Genomic DNA, 23705 nt, shown 5'->3' on the forward strand with positions numbered 1-23705 from the left:
GATGGACAGGGAGGCCTGGCGTGCTGCAGTCCATAGGGTCGCAAAGAGTTGGACGTGACTGAGCGACTGAATTGAACTGAACTGAGAACATGACACAAACGAACTTCCTACAAAATAGAAACAGACTCACAGAGAGACATAGAGGACAGACTTGTCTTAGGCAAGGGAGAGGGGAAGGGAGAGGGATGGATTGGGAATTTGGGGTTAGCAAATACAAACTAGTACATATCCAGTGGACTACCAACAAGGTCCTACTTATAGCACAGGGAATGCTATTCAATATCCTGTGAAAAACTATAATGGAAAAGAATACTTTAAAATGTATGCATATGTATAACTTTGGCATACAGCAGAATGAACACAATAGTGTATTAATAAATCAACTATACTTCAATAAAAATATTGATAAAAATGAGGACTAAATTAAGCCCTCTTAAATCCTCCAGCTAGTTTGAGAAACACTAGAAACACCTTTCCTAGGCAGTAAAGTACCAGATGTTATGCTGGGAACTGAGTAGGGAGAACTATATCATAGACACACTTGGCCCTGTAGCAACCCTGAAATGTGAAAAGCAAATACAGGTAGGTAGGAAAGGTAAATTCTCCATGGGCGGGGGGCAGTTTACTAGTGTTGGAGAAGCTTAAATTGGATGACAAGTAATGTAATGAAAAAGTGCGAAAGTGTAGAAGTTTAAAAAACAAATGATCTCACATAGCTCTATGTCAAAGAAAGGTATATGTGACATTCAGGGAAGCAAAATGAATTAAAAATCTGAGGACAAATGCCGGATTCCATCGTAGAAAAAGTTAGCATTGTTTCCTTGATCTAATGGGTCACCATGGAGGGATTATATATGCAGGGAAGATACATGAACTAAGTTTGTACCTTTGAAGAATTATACTCACTGTTGCAATTGTATTTTATATTTCATCATGTTTAAATGGAGATGTTTAAAAACAACATTAAAAGAGGAACTGACCGTAAACCGAGTCCTTGCACAGAATTTTAAGTCCAGACTGAAAATGGCATACTCTAAGACCAAATTTTAAACATTTAAATTTTCCAGTTTTAGGCAGGAGTGGCTGAGAAGTTAAAAATTATATATACTTAAGTGTACAATGGTGGTGTTTTAATATAAATATAGTCTTTTCACTTTGACCTACCTAAGGCCCAAGTAGTGTCAAAAGTTCCAGAGGAAAATTCAAATGTAGGATGGTTTGCACCTATATGAAATGAAATCGTCAGTGAGGTGTGCACATGAAGAACCATATCCACTGAGTTCTGCTTTGGCCCTATGACCTCAGCACTTTTAGCTGGTCCTAAGCCAGCGGTTCTCAAACTTGAACATGTATCAGAATCACCTAGAGGGTGCGTCAGCACACATATTGCGAAACTTCATACCCAAAAGTCTGGTGTAGGACCTGAGAATTTGCATTTCTGCCAATCTCTCAAATGATGCTGCCTCCGCTAGTCCAAGTAACATACTGTGAGAACCATTATCAAAAAGACGGCTGTGTCAAACCCTACTATAATACACTTACAACAAGGTTACTATCGACAACACTCTTTTTCATTAGGCCGACCCCTTGTCCAGTTTACACCTGTTGTTTGGTATAACCATTATTACTATTATTAATGGCTGCAATGCACAGCTTGTGAGATCTTAGTTCCCTGACCAGAAATTGAACCCCGATCCTCAGCAGTGAGACCACAGAGTCCTAACTACTGGACCTCCAGGAAGGAAGTCCCCCAGCATAATTGTTAACGATGCCTCTTTCCCATTCTAAAGTGTCCTGATTTAGATGATAAAGTACAAGGTTAACACGCCTACACTCCATAAGGAGATCAAACTTGTTTTTGAAATTCAGTTATCGTAAAACACTTCTCTTGGAAGAATTGGCATATTTTATACCTGTGACCAATGCAAATCTTACAAATGACTGTATATCTTTTCCAGCTACATCTGATAGGAAGGTAAGAAAGAAGCTTATATCTCGATTTTAATTACTCTGCAGGACTATCAGGCACAAATGTCTACAGTCGAAATAGATCCTGGTGCTGACTTTGTTCATCCTGTATCTCCTCTGACCTAAATTTATAGAGTCATACCTGGACATTTTGCTTCAGGGATTCTTAAAGTCCCCCTAAAGACACTGGGAAAGCAATGGGTGCAAAAAAACAGACACATGAATTAATGATAACTCATTAAAAACTTGGTTATTTCCTGCTTTTATTGGGAAGGGGCTTGGGTCTGTGAAGTCAGGAGCATTGTAGAGATCAGATCCACCAGCCTGGAAATACCCATACTTCAGCTGGGGGTCGCATCCTGTGGGAGAGCCAAGGAGCACCACATTTCTATGGCCACAAGCTGTGTATCTGTAACTGATATGATTGCGTGACACCTAGAAAAGGCAGGTTTCTCGCTGGGACCAAGTGTACAACTATCTGCTCCTAAGTTGTTAAGTATCTGTCTTTACACCCTGATCCAAGACTTCAATTTCTATAAAACAGTCATGTATATGCACAAATTTTAAATGCAGAAATGTCGCTACAGTGGTGTTAATTGTCAAAACCAAAACTATCCTTCATACATGTTTACTAACAGTATCTTGGTATTAAAAATACGCTACATGCAAAAACTCAATATTAAGAAACAGTTAAAATTGTACACAAAAATATTTGCTGACAGAGAAATATTTAAGTTACAGTAAAGAGAAAAAAAGGTTACAATTCTAGTTTTCACTTAAAGTGTGTGCATATATTAGTATATTAAAAACTCATAAGCAGAAACACTGAAGCCCATACCCAGAAAAAAATGCCTGAAAGCATAAACATCAAAATGTTAGTAGGATTGATAGTTAGGAGGTAATAGAGTTAGTTCAGTTCAGTTCAGTCAGTTCAGTCGCTCTGTCATGTCCGACTCCTTGCAACCCCATGGACTGCAACATGCCAGGACCCCTTGTCCATCACCAACTCCTGGAGTTTACTCAAAGTCTATTGAGTCCATGATGCCATCCAACCATCTCATCCTCTGTCATCCCCTTCTCCTCCCGCCTTCAATCTTTCCCAGCATCATGGTCTTTTCAAATGAATCAGTTCTTCCCATCAGGTGGCCAAAGTGTTGGAGTTTCAGCTTCAGTATCAGTCCTTCTAATGAATATTCAGGACTGATTTCCTTTAGGATTGACTGGTTTGATCCCCTTGCAGTCCAAGTGACTCTCAAGAGTCTTCTCCAACACCACAGTTCAAAAGCATCAGTTCTTTGGCACTCAGCTTTTTTATAGTCCCAAACTCACATCTGTACATGACTACTGGAAAAACCATAGCCTTAACTAGATGGACCTTTGTGGACAAAGTAATGTCTCTGCTTTTTAATATGCTGTCTAGCTTGGTCATAACTTTCCTTCCAAGGAGTAAGCGTCTTTTAATTTCATGGCTGGAATCACCATCTGCAGTGATTTTGGAGCTCAAAAAAATAAAGTCTGACACTGTTTCCACTGTTTCCCCATCTACTTCCCATGAAGTGATGGGACCAGATGCCATGATCTTAGTTTTTTGAATGTTGAGCTTTAAGCCAACTTTTTCACTCTCCTCCTTAACTTTCATCAAGAGGCTTTTTAGTTCCTCTTCACTTTCTGCCATAAGGGTGGTGTCATCTGCATATCTGAGGTTATTGATATTTCTCCAGGCAATCTTGATTCCAGCTTGTGCTTCTTCCAGCCCAGCGTTTCTTATGATGTACTCTGCATATCAGTTAAATAGGCAGGGTGACAATATACAGCCTTGACGTACTCCTTATCCTATTTGGAACCAGGCTGTTGTTCCATGTCCAGTTCTAACTGTTGCCTCCTGACCTGCATACACGTTTCTCAAGAGACAGGTCAGGTGGTCTGGTATTCCCATCTCTTTCAGAATTTTCCAAAGTTTATTGTGATCCACACAGCCAAAGGCTTTGGCATAGTCAATACAGCAGAAATAGATGTTTTTCTGGAACTCTCTTGCTTTTTCCATGATCCAGCGGATGTTGGCAATTTGATCTCTGGTTCCTCTGCCTTTTCTAAAACCAGCTTGAACATCTGGAAGTTCACGGTTCACGTATTGCTGAAGCCTGGCTTGGAGAATTTTGAGCATTACTTTACTAGTGTGTGAGATGAGTGCAATTGTGTGGTAGTTTGAGTATTCTTTGGCATTGCCTTTCTTTGGGATTGGAATGAAAACTGACCTTTTCCAGTCCTGTGGCCATTGCTGAGTTTTCCAAATTTGCTGGCATATTGAGTTCAGTACATTCACAGCATCATCTTTCAGGATTTGAAATAGCTCAACTGGAATTCCATCCCCTCCACTAGCTTTGTTCATAGTGATGCTTTCTAAGGCCCACTTGACTTCACATTCCAGGATGTCTGGAAAAATAGAAAGGGGGTCTAGGTGAGTGATCACACAATTGTGATTATCTGGGTCGTGAAGCTCTTTTTTGTACAGTTCTTCTGTGTATTCTTGCCACCTCTTCTTAATATCTTCTGCTTCTGTTAGGTTCATACCATTTCTGTTTTTTATGTTTACTAATATAAATAGTAAACATAAAATAATAAGGCATAGAATTAGCATAGAATTGGTATAAGGTTAAGACTCTATGGATTGCAAGGAACGTTCATGACACAAACCACATTATCTAACCACTGAGAAATTAGGTTAGAAATCAATTTTTAAAAAAGGATTAACTTTTTATTGCAAAATAGAAAAGTGCTTCAAAGTGCTTACACAGGTGAAATGAAAAAAAAATCATAACTGAAATTTTAAAATACTTATTAATGAACAATAATGATAATACAACATATCTTGTGGATCTTAGATGGAAATGTTTAGCCTTCAGGCTTAAATTAGAAAAAGAGGGGTTGACTAATAATTCGCTGGGCATCTGATGTAAAAAATCCCATCATTGAATTAACAGTAGCCCCATCACCAAGGTAGATTCCCCCCATCACTCAACTCAGAATAGCCAACCAAACCCTTTCAAAATCACCCCTGACCAGCGCTAACCTGTAACCCTGACAACTCCTTTGCTTCCGAGTTCCAACCTCTAACAACCTGGTATTTAGTGGAGAGGCAAGGTAAGTCGAAAGCTCATGCTCAAGAGCACTTGGGAAGCCATGTTCCCCAGTCGACAGGCCGCTTTCATGCAGAGTTCATTAGAGTGCCTTTACACTTTGCAGATTTGCTGGGCTTCTAATATGGCTACATTCAAGTGTCATTGCTTCTTAGGGACCGCCATCGTGGAAGGGTGTCCTTGCACTACAGTGGAAGAAGCTTTTGCCTCCTGTCTCACCCAGCAGGCCAGTGGGGCTGCCCTGGGAGAAGGTAGCCTGCCCCTTATTTGGGTAAACTTCCTGGTGCAGGAAGGTCTTTGGGGTTAGGCTCTGAGGAGCTGCTAAAGGCAATACATGGGTGAGAGGGGCGCCATTACTAATGAAAAGAGTAAGAATAACCCAGAATAAGTCCAGGAGATACTGTTATAGCAGAAATTGATTAAGCCTGCTTCCAATATGCTAGGTCTTATTCTTTTAAGCCCACTCAGCCATTTTGTCGAAAATGTTTCTCTTTTTCACTTAATTACATTTTGAAAATGATTATTTCTAACCAAAGCTGTACATTGCACGTGGTGTTTGCTTCTCTGAGAAAGCGCTCCCTAACACTCCCTTCTTTTGTAAGCATTCTTTATTCCAGAAAGTCACAGTGTGATAGCTTCAAGGTCTGCCAAAACCCACCCAAGACTGCCTGACACCAACTTTGACCATGTAAAAGTTTTCCGAGAGGAAAGAAGAATGCAAGCTTGCATCTGCCCTACTCCTTACCTGCAACACTCCCTTCCCCTCCTGAACTATAAGACCCCCTTTCTATTTTTCCCAAGGGAGGGCACAGTCTTGAGGGCACTAGGCTACTGTGGCCTCCTTTGCCTGGCAAAGCAATAAAAGCTACTCTTTTCTACTTCACTCAAAAGTCTGTCTTTGCATTTCTTTTCGGCATTGGAGAACATGATAGCCTATGGTGAACGGTGTCGGATTCTTGATCTCCAGAGAAGATTTAGCTTCGGGACCAGGGACCAGGCTTGATCACTCAAGAGCTTTTGTGTAGCAGAGTTTTATTAAAGTATGGAAAGGGACAGAGAAAGCTTCTGACATAGACATCAGAAGGGGGACAGAGTGCCCCCCCCGGCTAGTGTTAGCAAGGGAGTCATATACTTTTAAAATTAGTTATTACAATAAATCAAAAGAATCTCTCCAGGTTTTAAAGATCTTACTAGACCCACTCCCATAATTTACAGTTTAAGATAACAGGATTAGCCAGAAGGTTTTCAGGAAGGACAAACTGTCCTCAAGCAGGATACATTGTTATAAAATCCTTAGTACAGAGTGTGAACTGAGTTGTTTGTTGTGTAATCATCAGTTCTGGGCTTAAAGAAAAAAAAAACAAAACGTTTTATGTAACTAAGGAATGTAGAGAAAGAAAGGAAAAAAGGTGTTTGTCCTTTCCTCCTCCTTGAGAATTCCAGACCCCTATCACCTCTTTGAGAGCCCCAGGCCCCTTTCTCCTCCTTGGGGACCCCGGACTTCTTCTTAACCTGCCTAGGAACTGACCCTCTCTTTCCCCTTTTTCTTTTAGGAGAATTATGTTGCCAAGGGAAAGGGGCGTCATTTTCATTCCATAACTACTTCCTACTGTTGAGGGGCATGATCCCTAAATTGTTGAGGCAACACATTCTCCTAACCCTCATATTGAGGGTCTCTGATCCAGGGGCTCCAAGTAATAGTTGGAGGAGGTTGTGGCACTGGTAGGAGCCTGGACAATCATTTGCAACTTAAAAGCTTTCAAACGGTTAGAAACAAATCCAGTTACACAGTTACAGATGCAGGGAGCAAACAGCAAAAACAGAACAATTAGAATTATTACGATTAAGATTGTGTTCTACCATGGGGAGCTAGTTAACGTTTCCCAAAGTGAGGTGACTGAGGCTCCAGGAGGATCCATAGCCTGAATCATCTTGTTCATGTGTTTAGTAAAGTAAGTAACATTAGTACTCATAACTAGTATATATGTACAACATTGGGTATGAATAATGGCACAAGTTCCTCCTTGTGCAGCCGTTAGAATATCTATGGCCAATCTGTTTTGTACAACCACCTTTCTAATGTGTATTTGTTCAGTATTAAGGGCTGAAGGTTAGTCAAAGCATCAACTCGTAGCATAACATCTGATGTGTAGTTCCCAGAGAGGAAACGAATATTATAGCCAGATAACCATACCAGTGAAATACAGATCTTGCCCAATGAGTTTTAAGGTGTGGCAGATTAGTAGGCTTCTCTGAAAACTCTGAAGCCGTGAGTAAAAGTTAGACCTAGGGTGCATCTTCCTATCCAGCCAGGGGGAAGCCACACCCATAGGTAAGAGCCACGTATCCAGTGGGTCCCATTTGGAGTAAACCCGTGTGACTGAGGGATCCAATCCCAATCAGTTCCTGGCCAGGCAAAAGGAGGACCTACGCTGAGATTGGAAAACACAGGAATGATTGTACTGTATATTTCTTGAGGCAAAAACCCCAGTTGTTTCCAATCATTATAAGTAAGTTGTCAGCTAACTTCTGGGGATGGCTCTATTTTTCCCCCAGCATATGGGAGCATTAGATAGTAGGCGTCCCCTTTTAGGAGTCAGCCATATGACCTCATCCCATATTTGATAAACATCAGGTAGAAAACCACCAGATCTAGACCCATTTACCTTCTTATGTGCTGTAAAATAGTCTAAACCGAGTTAAAACATAATCAAAGTTAAAAGTTACATTATGTCCATAGTTACATCAGTCCATCTTAGGATTGTCAGATGTCATCTGATCAAGAAGAGGTGTCACATATGATTTTTGTTGGTCAAAGTATTCTCAGAGTTGAAGAAAGTCCTTTCCTTGAAGTGGAGAAATCCACCATGGGAAGTCTTCAATTGATGAGGAGGGGAGTCCTCGGCAGACCCACCAGTTAGACTGATTGTGGAATGCAATGTAGGGATGAGTCCAGGACAGGAAGGCACTGTCTTGAAAGTCAAACGGCAGACTCAGGCAGGACTTTTGGAGTCGGCAGAAGCAAGCCCACCTGGATTCTCAGGCCCATCTCGGTTCCTGGCCCAAACAGTGGCTTGTTTGACTCCAAGGCTGGGTCAGGAGTCAACCTCCTGGTAATGTCTGTTGAAAAGCTAAAAGCTGAGTCACATAGTTTATTTTGAGGCTTCAGGATCTATCATGATATCTGTGCACAAAAACAGTCTGTCACAGAGACAGTCCCTTTTTCTTAGGGGCAGTTTGAGCCCTCATTAAAGCTATGGGTAAAACTTTAAACCAATTGTCTTGTGTTTCCTGAGTTAGCTTATGCAGATGTCTCTTAATAATGCCATTAGCTTTTTTCTACCTTTCCCGAAGATTAGGGTCGCCAGGTACAATGTAAGTGATATTCTATTCCTAGAGCTTTCAACACCCCTTGAGTTACAGCAGCTTTAAAGGTGGAGCATTGTTGCTCTGAACTTTAGAGTTTAAGATCCCAGTTACATCATGAGGAGTCAGTACAGTAAGATTTTGTCCATTCATTAACCTCCGGCTTTAGTGGATACTGCTTTTGATGTGAAAGTAGGTGAGGGTCATTGAGCTTGATAAAGACAGGAACAGCATTTTGTGCACGACCCACCGTTTTTCCATCAGTTCACACTCCAGTATTTACAGTTGGATCCATTAAAAAGAGCTGGTTCGATCTCCATGAAAACAGAGGCCTGGACCTTGTTCGGTATATCCCTCTCCAGAAGGGGCGAGGGAGACTCTGGCAAGATTAGAAACTCGTGAGAAAACAGCACAGAGTCCCAGTTGCCACTTAAAGGATGACTGACATAATAATGTTTGGCTCATCCAGACAGTCCCATTATGGTAGTGGATCGGGCGGAAGGCGGGCCAGGGGCTTCAGTGAGCACAGAGAAAGTTGCCCCAGTGTCTAAAAGAAATCAACTGATTGACCCCCCCCCCCCACACACACACAGTTATTAATACCCAGGGTTCCTCAGGTGTAATTAGGATGGTAGCTTGTGTGGGGACCCCCGGGCACCTTCAGTCCAGATTGTCTTGAGAGTCCGACCCCTGGGGCCTACACTTTGGAGGGCAGTCTCTTCTCTAGTATTGGTCCTTTGCAGACCAGACCTGGAGCCAGGGGCGGCTTAGATGCCCGAGGGCAATCCCGCTTGAGATGCCCCTCCTTTCCACAGTAATAACAAGTGTTTCCCTTTTCACGTGGGTTCCTCTGGGCATTTTTCCTCATGCTGTTTCAGAGCAGATCCAACAGCCATTGTTGGGGCTTCAGTCTTTTGCCTGGTTCCTTTTTTGCCTCTTATTTTCCCCCTTATATTCTCTACCATAATATACCGTCTGAGCCAGCTGTAACAGTTTTTCTAAAGACTGATTCGGTCCAAACGCCTGTTTTTGCAACTTACGGCAGATATCTGGAGCTGACTGAGTGAGAAATCCATCTTTTAAGATCATTCCTCCTTCTGCACTTTGAAGATTGACGTCAGTAAACTTGTGGAGAGCCTCCCATAGTCTAAACTAGGAGTTTATCAGGAGTTTCCTTCTCTCCCTGGTCTATGTCAGCTAACTTAGCATAAAGGCTTAGCATGTGCTCACTTGAGTCCTTCAAGAATACATCTGGCAAAGTGACTCTGTCATAAGAACTGCTTGGCTCCTAGTAGGAAGGAGGGCTATTTCATGTTCCCTCTTTCCCCTTGTCTCACGTTCAAGCCATTCATCTCCAAAAGTAGTGGACTGTGTTAGTTGTTCAGTCGTGTCCAACTCTTTGCAACCCCACGAACTGTAGCCCGCCAGGCTTTTCTATCCAAGGAATTCTCCAGGCAGGAATACTGGAGTGGATTGCCATTCCCTTCTCCAGAGGAATTTCCCAACCCAGGGATCGAACCCTGGTCTCCTGCCTCGAAGGCAGATTCATTACCATTTGAGCTACAGGGAAGTCTCAGCTTCCCCCAAAACTCGAGTTCTCAAGTCAGGAGTCAGCGTCTGTCCCAAGACATACATTACATCTCTCCAAGTAAGCTCATAAAGTAAAGTTAGTCCCGTAAAGTCTTCTGTGTACTTTTTGGATCCTCTCAATGGTCTCGACTGCAATTAGTACTGTTTGAATTTCTACCAAGACAGAAGCAACCCCTCCTGGAAGGGTGCCCTGACTCTCAGCCTGTCCAGCTGGGAGCCCCAGATACAGGGGCAAAGTAAGAGAACAGGAGGCAGCTGAGGGTTTCACACCCAAATCTGCACCCTTAGGACACAAGTCTGGCATGTCTCATAGAGAGATAAAGAACAACACATATGGAACTTCTACCCATTTCTCTTGTTTCCTACAGAACTGGTCTAGTTGTAAAACAGTAATAATTGAGATTCTTCAACAGGTCAGCGTTCCCTGTCTTCCAAAGGATACTGTGGCCATTCAGTATCACAAAAGAAGATAGGGTGTCTTTCTAAATTCTGGGGATCAAACCTGTCCCAGCTTTTTTTAGAAAATACATTTTAAAGGAGTGGTTCTGGAACTGCTGGCTCCCATCTGTAAGAGAGAAAAAAGCGGCATCCACAGCCATGGCTTTTTTCCGCTGGAAGCGTCCTTCCCTGCTCTAGATGGGGGTGTAGAAGACTCTCCACCGGAAGCTTTCCTTCCCTGGTCAGATTTAGTCTGTCCCTTACCGATGGAGGCATCTTAACTTGTCCCTCCCGGTACTACCACTGAGGTGGGGTGGAGATGCATCAGGGGTAGACCTGATGGCATCGCAGATTGATTACTTCCGTACCACCAAGACCTTTGTTTGATTTACCCTTTTCTCTGTTGCCACCCAGAGTGTAACAGAGTAGCTTTCCCGGAATGTTTCCCAAGCTAGTACTACTAGGGGAAGCATCCATCTTGTGTGTGCCTGTGCCCATTCCTGAGTACTGTCCTGATCTCAGTAGAAGTGGTGAGTCATTGCCACATCGGTATACCAAAAGAGGTGGTAGAGGGTTGGCTAGCGAGGAAAAAGTGAGCTACTTGAGCTACTAGGAACAATCCTTCCAGTTCATTTCCACAGATTCCAAAAAAGAATATCTAAGGAGTTGAGACAAAAGCCTCCTCTGGTCTACTAAGAGCTAGAGCTACCAGAGAAAGAAGCCCACTGTACTTCCAATCTGAACAGATCCTGCAGTTCCCAATCTGTGTCCTCAAAAACCTCATGGCCACCAGCAGTGCTTCTATCCATATAGATAGGAGGCACAGCCATGACAAAGACTCACTTTCAGGTCGCTGGCCCCTGAGGCAGGCAGCCAAACTAGTAACCTCCAGCCTGAGAGACGTTCCTGGAGCTAGAGTTCCACCTCGCTCCATACATGCTCCTAGTAACTTTCTAGCAAGGCTTGCCTAGTCTAGCAAGGCTAAGCGCTTCCATACATGGGGGTCTAAGTAAAAGTACACAGTAACGGCATGGACCACAAGTCCCTTGAAAGTCTATGGTCCAACAGATCAGGTTAGTAGTTCTAATTCCCCACGCAATTATGAAGTGGTCAAAGAGACCAGGAAAAGCTGACCGAGCAAGGAAAGTTCGGTCCACATGCTTCGCCCATTTCTGCCTGCTCCCCTCGCAGGGATGTTGGGTGTCTCTTTGCATTGGCAGGTCGGATAAAAGCCCGATAAGTCCATAATGAGTCTTGCTCCTTCCAGAAGCCTTCACTTTGAGATCCATCTTGGCTGAGGGGTACGTGCGCACCCCAGAAGAGGGTCCCAGGGTAGCTCAGGTGTGAAAAAAAGAAACCAAATAATTGGCCTGAAGGAAGACCAAGGACCCAGAAGAACTGACCTATATAAATGACTTAACCGCCTCTTTACTGTGCTTCTCCTCACTAGCGGGTATGCCCACACCCTTTCTCTCTGGGTGTGCATCTCTGCCTTGCTCCTATCCCAAATAAACAAACTGTTTCTCTATGTGCTCTCCCACTTGTTGTTGTGCTATGTCTCCAATAATAAGCTTTGCACCTGCATTTACAGTTTCTGCCTCCGTGATAAATGCATTTTCCACTGGGGACAAAGATCCAGGGAAAATTGGCTTCTAGCCTCTATCCCTTGCTAGTTTGGTGGCTAGGATTCCTGGTTTTCATCCAGGCTACCCAGGTTCAATTCGTGGGCAGGGAATTAAGATCTCGCTTCATGCCACCGTTCTCTTCTGCCTCGCCAAGATCAACACCAGTCCCTCCAGATGAAATAGTAAGTGCTATCAGCAAAAATTAGTTTATTTATTTATGTTTTGGCCCTGCTGTGTGGCTTGTGAGATCTCAGTTCCCCAAGCAGTGATTGAACCTGGGCTATGGCAGCTAAAGCCTGGAATTCTGACCACAAGACCACCAGGGAACTCCCCCAAAATTAGTTATAAATTGATATGACCAATGGGTGTTTTCTCTGTCTAATGTAATGTGTCAATAAAAACATCTTCTAGGACATTTTATTATTCATAATTCCTCATAAAATAAAATCTAATAATTATCCTATTTGAAAGGATCTGGCCCTGTGCTCTGGTGTTCTCTGTATCTTTGTGCCCTCAGACCAGTCACATCTGTTCTGGGCCCCAGTTCTACATTCTGGGCATTAGAGGGCTGGACTTTGTGACTACCCAATAATAGTGTGAAATTTTTCCATTAAAAATCTGGGTGTAAATTAAATAAACTATCATTGGTTTTTATCTACTGACACATGTAAATAATTGTAGCTGTTGGTTCAGAGGTCCCTGCTCAGTGGTGGTGGTTTACTTGTTACATGGTATCTGACTCTTTGCTACCCCATGAAATGTAGCCTGCCAGGCTCCTCTGTCCATGGGGTTCCCCAGCAAGAATACTGGAGTAGGTTCCCCAGCAAGAATACAAGGATCAAACCCAGGTCTCCCACACTGCAGGTGGTCTCCTGCAACGCAGGCGGATTTTTGACCAGCTGAGCCACCAGGAAACCCTGCTCAGTAAATACTGTAAAATATTTTTCACCTACTAAAGGAAGGCATGCAAGACAAGACTGATCAGAAAACTGGATATTACTCCTTGCATGTGTGTGTGTGTGTGTGTGTGTGTGTGTGTGTGTGTGTACTCAGTCACTCAGTTGTGTCTGACTCTTTGTGACCCCATGGACTGTAGCCCACCACGTTCCTCTGTCCGTGGGATTCTCCAGGCAAGAATACTGGAGTGGGTTGCCATTTCCTCCTCCAGGGGATCTTCCTGACCCAGGGATCGAACCCGAGACTCCTTCGTCTCCTGCACTGCAGGTGGATTCTTTACCACTGAGTCACTGGATAAGCCCACTCCTTGCATCTACTGTAGGACAAAAGGTACTCATTGTTACATTCTTAGCTGCAGATGTGAAAATATTATGACCTTGCATTCTTCCTTGTTTTCAACTAGATGCCCACATACTTGTGAAGATTTGAGACTGGCCTGCTCCAGAATGCAGGGCAGCCAGTGGTAGAGTTTAAGAGGAGACTGCTTTTCCTATTTAAAGTGGCAGTTCTCCAGCACTTTCAATTCACATCACTCTGTCCTTCCAACCCTCTTTAGAAGTTATCACCTTTTAACAACGTTTATTGCCTTTCTTCTTCACCAGAATGTCAGGTCCAGGAAGTTAGGGGTTTGGGGGTTGCTTTGTTCAACCAAACATTAAGTATCAAGAGCAGTGACTGGTGATCAATAGATTATTGTTGAATGAATAAATAGCATCTTATATACTCGAAGTTTGCCATCTCTAGTATTTTCTGCATTACTCTACAAAATCAATATTATAACTAGTCGTGTCATCCAGAGATGCTTGCAGCGTCTTTTAAAGGGAATAATTAATCTTTTAACAAAATGAATACAGCCATATATGTTTTGCTGCTCTCTACATGTGTGGTAAAGATACTAAAAATATGGAGAAGGAAATGGCAACCCTCTCCAGTACTCTTGCCTGGAGAATCCCTTGGACAGAGGAGGCTGGTGGGCTACAGTCCATGGGGTCGCAAGAGTCGGATACGACTGAGCGACTGACACACACCCACAATTGAGATACTTGATGGTGCAAGGGCACACTTTCTCTACTCTCCCATCTCCTGCAGGAAGCAGGATGGGGCAGGCAGCACCTGGGAGGCAGGGTGACTCCCCCCACCCCCACCCCTTCTGGAAGTCTTGGGGCCTCAGTGCCTGCAACAGCTGGCCTTGGGCAAATAAAAGACTAAGTTGTTTAAAAAAAAAAAAAAGATACTAAAAATAAAGCAGCTGAATACATATGTGAGAAGCAGAAATCACTGCAATATCAGCATGAACAGAAATGAGCAAACAGGAAATGAATAAGATAAATTCCAATAAAAAGGAAGGCTATGAAGAAAACAAATGCATAGTGAGGAGTTAGAGAGTTGTGGGATAGGTCAGGGAAGGAAAACATCTGAGGAAAACACATCTGAATGATAATATCTTATATGTGGATTTTAAAAACATGGTACAAATGAACTTATTTATACAACAGAAATAAACTCACAGATGTAGAAAACAAATTTATGGTTACCAAAGGCAGGTGGGGAAGAGGGTTAAATCGGAAGTTTGAGATTAAATTATACACAATACTATAAGTAAAATAAAGAACAAAGCTCTACTATATTAATCAGGAAAATTAAACTGTTAGATGGTGAGATGGACAGGGAAGTCGGGCGTGCTGTAGTCCATGGGGTTGTGAAGACTCAGACACGACTTGGTGATTGAACAACAACAACAAACTTAGATAAATATCTAAATATAAAAAGAGAAAGTCTGCATGGAGAAAAGTACAGTCCTGTCCTTGAATGGACTAAGAAAATCTTTGGCCCCAGCCCAGAGACGCCACCCAGTGGTGGGATGATCAAGAAGGCAGGCGCTCCATGGCCTTGACACTTAACTGTGGCCCCTGCCAAAGGTGCTCTGCCCCTAAGGCTCACCCCGGCACACCACTCATGCACCTGCTCAAATGTCTTTTTTTTTCTTTTTTAAAAAATTACTGAAATGCAGTTGATTAGCAATGTTGTATTAGCTTCAAGTGCACAGTAAAGTGATTCAGTTATACAGTCATTATTTTTACATTCTCTTCCATTGTAAGTTATTACAAGATGCAGGGATGGTGGTTCCACTACATCCTCATTCAACGTGCCTATTTGTCGTGCTGTGCAGAAGACAAATGGATCTTGGAGAAGGACAGTGGATTATCTAAACTTAACCAGGTAGGGTCTCCAACAGCAGCTGCTATACCAGATACAGTTTTGTTGCCTGAGCAAACGAACACATCCTTTGATACTTGGCATGTAGATACTTATCTGGTAAATGCCTTTTTTAAAATCAGTGCTGCTAGTAAAGACCAGCAAAAGCAGTTTTCTTTCCATTGGCAAGGCCAGCTATATACCTTCACTGTCCTACCTCAGAGGTAGATCAACTCTCCAGTCCTGTGTCATAATTTAGTTTGTAGGGATTTTGGTCAACTTTCCCTTCCACAAGACATCACATCACATGTCTTCATGCTCAGTCACTTTAATCATGTCTGGCTCTTTGCGACACTATGGACTGTAGCCTGCCAGGCTCCGCTGTCCACAGGATTCTCCAGGTAAGAATATTGGAGTGGGTTGCTGTGACCTACTTCAGGGGATCTTCCCAACCCAGGGGTCGAACCCATGTCCCTTACATCTCTTGCACTGGCAGGCAGATTCTTTACCACCGGTGCCACCTGGGAACCCCACATTGGTCCATTACATGGATATTATGCTGATTGGACCTAATGGACAAGAGTGACCAACTACTGTAGACTTGTGGATAAGATATTTGTGTGTCAGAGGACGGGAAATGAATCTGAGAAAAAATTCAGAGGCCTTCTATCTCAGTGAGATTACTAGGGGTCCAGTGGTGGGGGGCTTGTTGAGATACTCCTTCTAACCTCTTGAAGAGGAAGTTTTGCATCTGGCTCTTCCGTAAGCAAAAAGGAGGGACAACACCTAGGGCCTCTTTGGACATCAGAGGCAACACAGTCCTCATCTGGACGAGCTACTCTGGCCTATTTACCAGGTGATTCAAAATTAATGGCTACCAAAGTGGGAGGGCTTCCCTTGTGGCTCAGCTGGTAAAGAATCCGCCTGCAATGCAGGAGACATGGGTTCGATCCCTGGGTTGGGGAGATCCCCTGGAGAAGGGAAAGGCTACCCACTCCGGTATTCTGGCCTGGAGAATTCCATGGACTGTATAGTCTGTGGGATCACAAAGAGTAGGACACGACTGAGTGACTTTCACTTTCAAAGTGGGAGGGGTTAATTGCGAGTATGGGATTAACAGATGCACATTACCATACATAAAGTAGATAAACAACAGGCACCTACTATATAGCACAGGGAACTATATTCAGTATCTTGTAATGACCTATAATAGAAGAGAATGTAAAAATGATGACTGTATAGCTGAATCACTTTACTGTGCACTTGAAACTAATACAACATTGCTAATCAACTGCATTTCAGTAATTTTTTTTTAAAGAAAAAAAGACATTTGAGCAGGTACATGAGTGGTGTGCCGGGGTGAGCCTTAGAGGCAGAGCACCTTTGGCAGGGGCCACAGTTAAGTGTCAAGGCCATGGAGCGCCTGCCTTCTTGATCATCCCACCACTGGGTGGCGTCTCTGGGCTGGGGCCAAAGATTTTCTTAGTCCATTCAAGGACAGGACTGTACTTTTCTCCATGCAGACTTTCTCTTTTTATATTTAGATATTTGTCTAAGTCTGTTGTTGTTGTTCAATCACCAAGTCGTGTCTGAGTCTTCACGACCCCATGGACTGCAGCACGCCCAACTTCCCTGTCCATCTCACCATCTAACAGTTTAATTTTCCAGATTAACTTAAACATTAAGTTAGTTTTAATAATATGATTAGCACTTATTCACCTACCACCCAAAATAAAAGGTATGGCCTTAACAATAATTCCATCTAACCACGTGTCTCCTCAATTCCTGGCCCTGCCTGTCCTCAACTGAGGTAAACATCATCCTAAATACCAAGTTCATCAATTTTTTATTTCCTTTTAATACAATTTTATCACAACTATACAAAATCCTAAATAATTCTTTTTAGTTTTATGAAAGTGTGTTACGCTTTTTATACTATTTCGGGAATCACAGTTCCCCCCCCCCCGCCCCCCGCCTTAAATTCATCCCTATTGTTGGGTACTGTTCTGGTTCATTCATTTTGACTCCATTCACTTTTGTTTCCAGGTTTTGCTATCGTGAACAAGATACCATGCATATTCTAGGTTTCCTGTGCAAGTGGTTCTCATAGATATATTCCTAAGCATGGACAGGATAGATTGTGAGGTCTGTAAATATTCACTGCAGGAGGAAATGCCAACTATTTTCTGAAGTGGTCACACTGATTTATATTCCTTCAACAGGGCAAGAAGATCCTGTATTTATATATCCTCTCCAACAGTCTGTTTTGTCAGACATAATTTTTGCAAGTTGAATGGGTGTAAAATGTTTTCTCATTATTTGTATTTCCCTGATCACTAATGACTTTGAACATCTCTTCGTATGATTATTGGCTCCTTCTTTCTTCTCTGAAATAGTCTAGTAGACTTAGCTTTTTAAAAACATAACCATAGTACTATTATGACATGACATTAACAATGATTCCTGGCGCTGTATTAGACTAGTATGCATACCAAACATGCTTCCACTGATTCCATTTCTTCTTTCATGTATTCATTCAGCAAACACCCAGACCAGGACTATAGGGGCAGAAAGAGAATCTGGGATAATCAGAGACTCTAACCATCTAAGAAAGTAAAAATTAGCTAAGAATGTAAAAGTATGCTCTGCCATTCATAAGGCTGGGAGAACCGACACAGATAAAGTCAGATGAAAAATAATAGGAAATATTATTTCTCTCAAGGATGTCCTGTATCTGTAATGCCATAAAGAACTCCTGCTTTGAGTGACTGCTGCTTTTTTACTCACTGAGAAACTTTGTTCTCTACAATCATAAAGTATCAAACTGTTTGATATCAGTATAGATAAAACATCCCACTCTTGCTGAAGAGCAGCTAAGGTTTCCAACCCCAGTGCAGAGAGAGGGGGGTATCTAGATAGAAAGTTCCATATCTATCTTAACTTTATGGTTTCCAAGGAAACAGGATTCTGAGTTCACTTTATAGTCCACATACAGCCCGGCTTTGGTTTGAGTTTACCAAAACACTGCTTCATTCACATTTCATCTGAACTTCACCATTTCTCAGAATTTCAGAACTCCATTTTTTCTTTTGTTTAGTGAACCACTCCATGGTTCCTCTGGTGTGTGGTCTCCCTCACTGACTGATAAATTTGTCAGACTACAGATTAATCCCAGATGTTCTTAGGCTAATTGGAATAGGACACGCTTATATTCCAGATTGTTAAACTGAGGCCCAGATGGAATGTCACTGGACTGAGAGCATCCAGCAAGTTCACACCTGAGCTCCTCCAAACACCTTCCTTACTTGAGGATTCAGAAGGGCCTGCAGTGGGATACAGAGCCCTCTACCTCGGTCAGGAGGATTCCATGAAGGAGATATTGGAACTTGGGTTCCAATACGTAGAAAGATACGTAGGCATTCCCAGGAGAAGGGCAGCATGACTTCTTCATGTGGCCCAGTGACATCTCCCAGAGGGCAAGGGCATCTCCAGGATTTCCTTACTAGAGGTGACAAGGGGCAACAAACTGGTTAAAGGGCAGAAGCGGTCTTGTCTTAAAGCTACATTTGCAAAGTAAGGGCACTATTACTATATAGATTTTATTTTATGAAAAAAGCAAATTTTCCTAAAATATTTTTATTGACATATTGTTATTAGATTAAGGGAAAATTTTAAAACTTATTTTAGCTGGGGTGGCTGGAGTGGGTATGTCGATAATGTCGATTTGGGGAGCATCCAAATCCCACAGCCAACCCCACAAGCCCAGCAGAGGGGAAGCTTACGCTGACTCCTTCCCCCTTTCCTCCAGCGCTTTATCCTAGGAGGGCCTGTAGGTCCCTGGTTTCTTCCCTTTCGCCCCTCGTGATATGTTCCAGGAGAAGCCTACAAGCAGTCCGACTTCTCATCCCCTGTTATCTGCCAGGAGATAATAGCCACTGGCATCTCTGTGTCTTCCCAGAGGCCTCTCACCTTCTCTGAACATCATTACACAGATCCATAGAGTTCAGAGCCAAAGATTCTTTCTCCAAGAAGCCCGCCCAGAGAAACGCCCCCATTCTTGCTCGCCACCGCTCCGCAACGTGAGTAGAGGCTTCCTCATCCTCTGTACGGAATGGACACTCCTCCGACATGGCGTACCCCACGGGGAAGCGCAACTTGGGCGCGGCCACATTCCCCGCCTGACAACGCTGCCGAGGGGCATTGAATGCCCCAAAACATTGACTCCGTAACATCGCCATGTTGACTGTTGGTTGACTGTGGCTTCGAACGTGGTTTTGCGCCTGTGCAGAGCCACGCCCCTTCGTGTGAACCTCCCACCCAAACCCCGAGAAGGGGCGGTGCTAGGGGTGGTGACCGGAAGCGGCTGCAGTTTTCTGCCGAGGTTTAATAGTTGTTGTGAAGAGGATCCCGTTGCTCTTTGCCGGAGCGGTGTGAAGGTAAAGGGGACCGAGGGAGGGTGAGTGTTGGGGAATTCTGTCTGGTCAGTGATGGAATCGGTTGTCTGGATATAGTTGGATGATTCGCCTTTTATTTTTCAGGCTTTCCTCTTTTCTCATATCAATGTTAAGGTCTTAAAGTTCACTCTGAGACCCACAGGGTTTGGTGCATTATATTCTAAGTGTTTTCCAAGAGTTGATTTTTTTTTTTTTTTTTTTTGGTCCATGAATTATTTAGAAGTGCGCTTTCATTTTACAAAAGTTTATCGTTTTACTAGACTTCTAAGTTTTCTTTGGTTAGAAAAATGTCTGCATGAAGCTCATTTCTTGAAATCTGAGGGGACTCATGGCCTAGTCTTTGGTGACTTTTTAATAAATGTTCCTTGTATAACTCGAAAATGATATTTAATTGTTTAGCTGTCAATTGTGTTGTACAAAATTTGTACTTTTTTGTTTGCTTATTCTCTTACAGAGAAAGGAGAGATTAAGTCTTCACTGTGATAATGATTTTATTCATTTCTTCTTCCGCTGTCCATGATCCAATTTGAGTTGTTTTGTATGGAGCGGTTAGTCTTAGATCGAGGTGCATATATTTGAATGTTCATTCGATTACTTAAGCACCGTTTGTTAAAAAGACTGCAGTTCCTCCACTGACTCCTTTTGTACCTTTGTCAAAAATAAATTTGCCATACTTTTGTGCAGCTATTTCTAGATTCTTAGTTATGTTCTATTTGTCTATGTGTCTGCTTTTATCGTGAAAGTATGTTGAATTTTGTCAATACTGTATGAATTTATATGATTTTTCTTCTTTAGCTTGTTAATATGGGGGAATCCCCTTATTGATTTTTGAATATTGAACCAGCCTTACATTCCTGGAATAAACTTCACTTGCTTGTGGTGTGTAATTCTTTTTTTTTATATTGCAAGAATTATTAATTAATGCTTTTTTTGAGGATTTTTGTGTCCAAGTTTGTGACAGACATTGGTCTGTAGTTTTCTTTTTTGGTCCTGTCTTTGGTTTTAGTATTAGGATAATACAGATCTCAATAAATGAGTTAGGAAGTGTTCTCTCCTCTTCTATTTTCTGGAAGAGATTATGTAGATGATATTTTTTCTTTTAATGTTCAGTAGAATTCTCCAGTGAAACCATCTGGGCCTGGAAATTTCCTTTTGGAAGCTTTTGATTATGGCTTCAATTTCTGCAGTAGTTAAATAACTATTCAGGTTATCTATTTAGTGTCTGTTCAGAGTACCTACATATTTAATAGTGGGTAAATTGTAGGAGTCTATGTTTTGTGAGAAAATTGGACTATTTCATCCAAGTTATTGAATTTATGTGCATAAAGCGGTGTGTAATATTCCCTTACTTTCAATGACTACAGAATCTATAGTTATATCTACTGTTTCATTTCTGATATTGGTAATTTGTGTCTTCTCTCTTTTTATCTTTGTCAGTCTTGCTAGAGGATTACGAATTTCATTGTCTTTTCAACAAACCAGCTTTTAGTTTCATTGATCTTTCTCTGTTTTCAATTTTATTGATTTCCACTCTTACATTTATTACTTGCTTCCTTCTGATTGCTTTGGGTTTTCTTTGCTCTTCTTTTTCTAGTATCTTACGTTGGAAGCTTACCTTATTGATTAATACCTTAATTCTTTTCTAATATAAACATTTAGGATTATAAATTTACCTTTCAACACTGCTTTATCTGCATCCCAAATTGTGATATGTTGTATTTTCATTTTTATTCATTACTTTTTAATTTCCCTTGAGACTTCCTCTTTGATCCATGGATTATTTAATTGTATTGTTTAATTTCCAAAGTTTGGCGACTTTCCTGTTACCTGTTACTGATTTCTAGTTTGATGCTATTATAATCAGAGAACATAAGCTGTATGATTCCAGTTTGTTAAGTTTTGTTTTATGACCCTGGAGAGTGTCACACAGGTGCTTGAAGAGAATGTGTATTCTATTCGTGTTTGGCTGGAGTAGGATGGATATGTTCAGTTAGGACTCTTGAGACTCTTTTCTTGGTCTTTTGATGCAGGCTTTTCTTAGAGCTTTGTTGTCTGTGCCTACTGATGGTTCTGAGTTATAAGCTTCTCTAGTGGCCTGTTTGTGATACACTCGAAGGAAAGGAAACCCAGGGAACTCACTGCAGTTGTTCCTTAGGCCCTGAGGTCTGTGGACGGTGCCTTTTCTTTTTAACTTTGAGTCTTTCTATTTGTATTTGTTGTTATGTCATTTTTTCCCCCTGGTCTCTTCCACATTCATTATTCTCTTCTATCTGTATTTTCCTGTATTAACTTTGTTAATGTAAATTTTGCTAGGTAAGCACCTGTTTCACATCAATATAAAATATGTTGCTATACAGTTAGGCATAATATCCTACAATAACTACTTTGAAACACTGCCTTATCTGGGAATGATTCTCATTCTGTCTTCTCTCTCTGTATATGTGTGCGTGTGTGTGTGTGTGTGAGAATATATATGTTTTTAAACTCTTCTTTATCTCATTTGCTAGGGAGTTATTTGTGACATTGGTCGTTTTAAAGGACCAGCTCTTTGTTTTCTTTAAACTCCTGTTATATTCATTTGATTTATTTAAGGTTTTTCTTAATTACTGTTTTCCTTTGGGGGGGGGTGCTTAATTTTGTTTTGTTTTTTTTTTTTTTCCTACTTCTGATGTTTTAGAGTGAATACTTAGCTCTCTTTTGTTCTTGTTCATTTTTTTATTTATTATTTTATTGAAAGGTAATTGCTTTACAGAATTTTGTTTTCTGTCAAACCTCAACATGAATCAGCCATAGGTATGCATATATCCCCTCCCTTTTGAACCTCCCTCCCATCTCCGTCCCCATCCCACCCCTCTAGGTTGATACAGAGCCCCTGTTTGAGTTTCCTGAGCCATACAGCAAATTCCTGTTGGCTATCGATTTTACATATGGTAATGTTAAGTTTCCATGTTACTCTTTCCATACATCTCACCCTCTCCTCCCCTCTCCCCATGTCCATAAGTCTACTGTCTATGTCTGTTTCTCCATTGTTGCCCTGTAAATAAATTCTTCAGAACCATTTTTCTAGATTCTGTGCATTAGAATATGGTATTTATCTTTCTCTTGCTGACCTCACTTCACTCTCTATAATAGGTTCTAGGTTCATCCACCTCATATACCCTGAGGAAACCAGGGTTGAAAAAGACACATGTATCTCTTTTTTGTTCTATTTATTTGTATATTTACTTTGTTGGTCTCTGGGGGCAATTTCATACATCACCAGTGTAGTACAGCTGAGCCATTAATCTTGTAGCTTCACCACTGTTAACTGGTTCATTTTTATGACACTGCTGAAAAATCAGTTGTTTCTATAGAGATTAAAGATAAAAACCTTTTGAGAAATGTGCAAGTTCCTTTTGTATACCTACAGATTTTTCCACTCTATTAGATTTTTCATCTTTCACAATATTTATTTTCTTTGAATTAGTGGTAACTGGTTTTGCTGTATTCTTTACCTTAAAGTTTTTTGGCTGGCTCTATGGAATACACTCCTGGACTTCTGTCCTTAGTTTGTCCATGGGCATGGTCTTTGATACCCTCGTGCAGCTGCTCAAGCTCCAGGTGACTCCATCTGCACCTGTTATATTTATTTTTAATTAAAAATAAAGCCATTTAAATATATACATTTCACTCCGTATACAACTTTAGCATGTTCCATGACTTCTGGTAAAAATTTTGTAGCTTTTGTATTGATTTCTGACTTTGATCCTGGGTTATTTAGGAAAGTGTTCTTTTTCTTTTTTTCCCTTGTGGCTCGGCGGGTAGAGAATCTGCCTGCAATGTGGGAGACCTGGGTTCGATCCCTGGGTTGGGGAGATCCCTTGGAGAAGGGAAAGGCTACCCGCTTCAGTATTCTGGCCTGGAGAATTCCAAGGACTGTATAGTCCACGTGGTCGCAAAGAGTTGGACACGACTGAGCGACTTTCACTTTCTTT

General features: G+C 41.8%; 1 protein-coding gene across 3 annotated transcripts in view; it reads left to right on the plus strand.

Moving 5' to 3' along the window:
• Positions 1–19503: 19503 nt before the first annotated feature.
• The window catches only part of LOC109554881 (zinc finger protein 81), a 134611-nt gene continuing 130409 nt past the window's right edge, over positions 19504–23705 (plus strand). Inside the window, exon 1 of one of the 3 annotated variants that reach the window (XM_070784226.1) lies at positions 19504–19733. The gene's annotated coding sequence lies outside the window, so the exon portion shown is untranslated. The remainder of the gene's footprint in view (positions 19734–23705) is intronic. The other 2 variants (XM_070784225.1, XM_070784228.1) reach the window with 2 other exon arrangements.

Source organism: Bos indicus, chromosome X (assembly GCF_029378745.1).
Source record: "Bos indicus isolate NIAB-ARS_2022 breed Sahiwal x Tharparkar chromosome X, NIAB-ARS_B.indTharparkar_mat_pri_1.0, whole genome shotgun sequence".
Lineage (NCBI taxonomy): Eukaryota > Metazoa > Chordata > Mammalia > Artiodactyla > Bovidae > Bos > Bos indicus.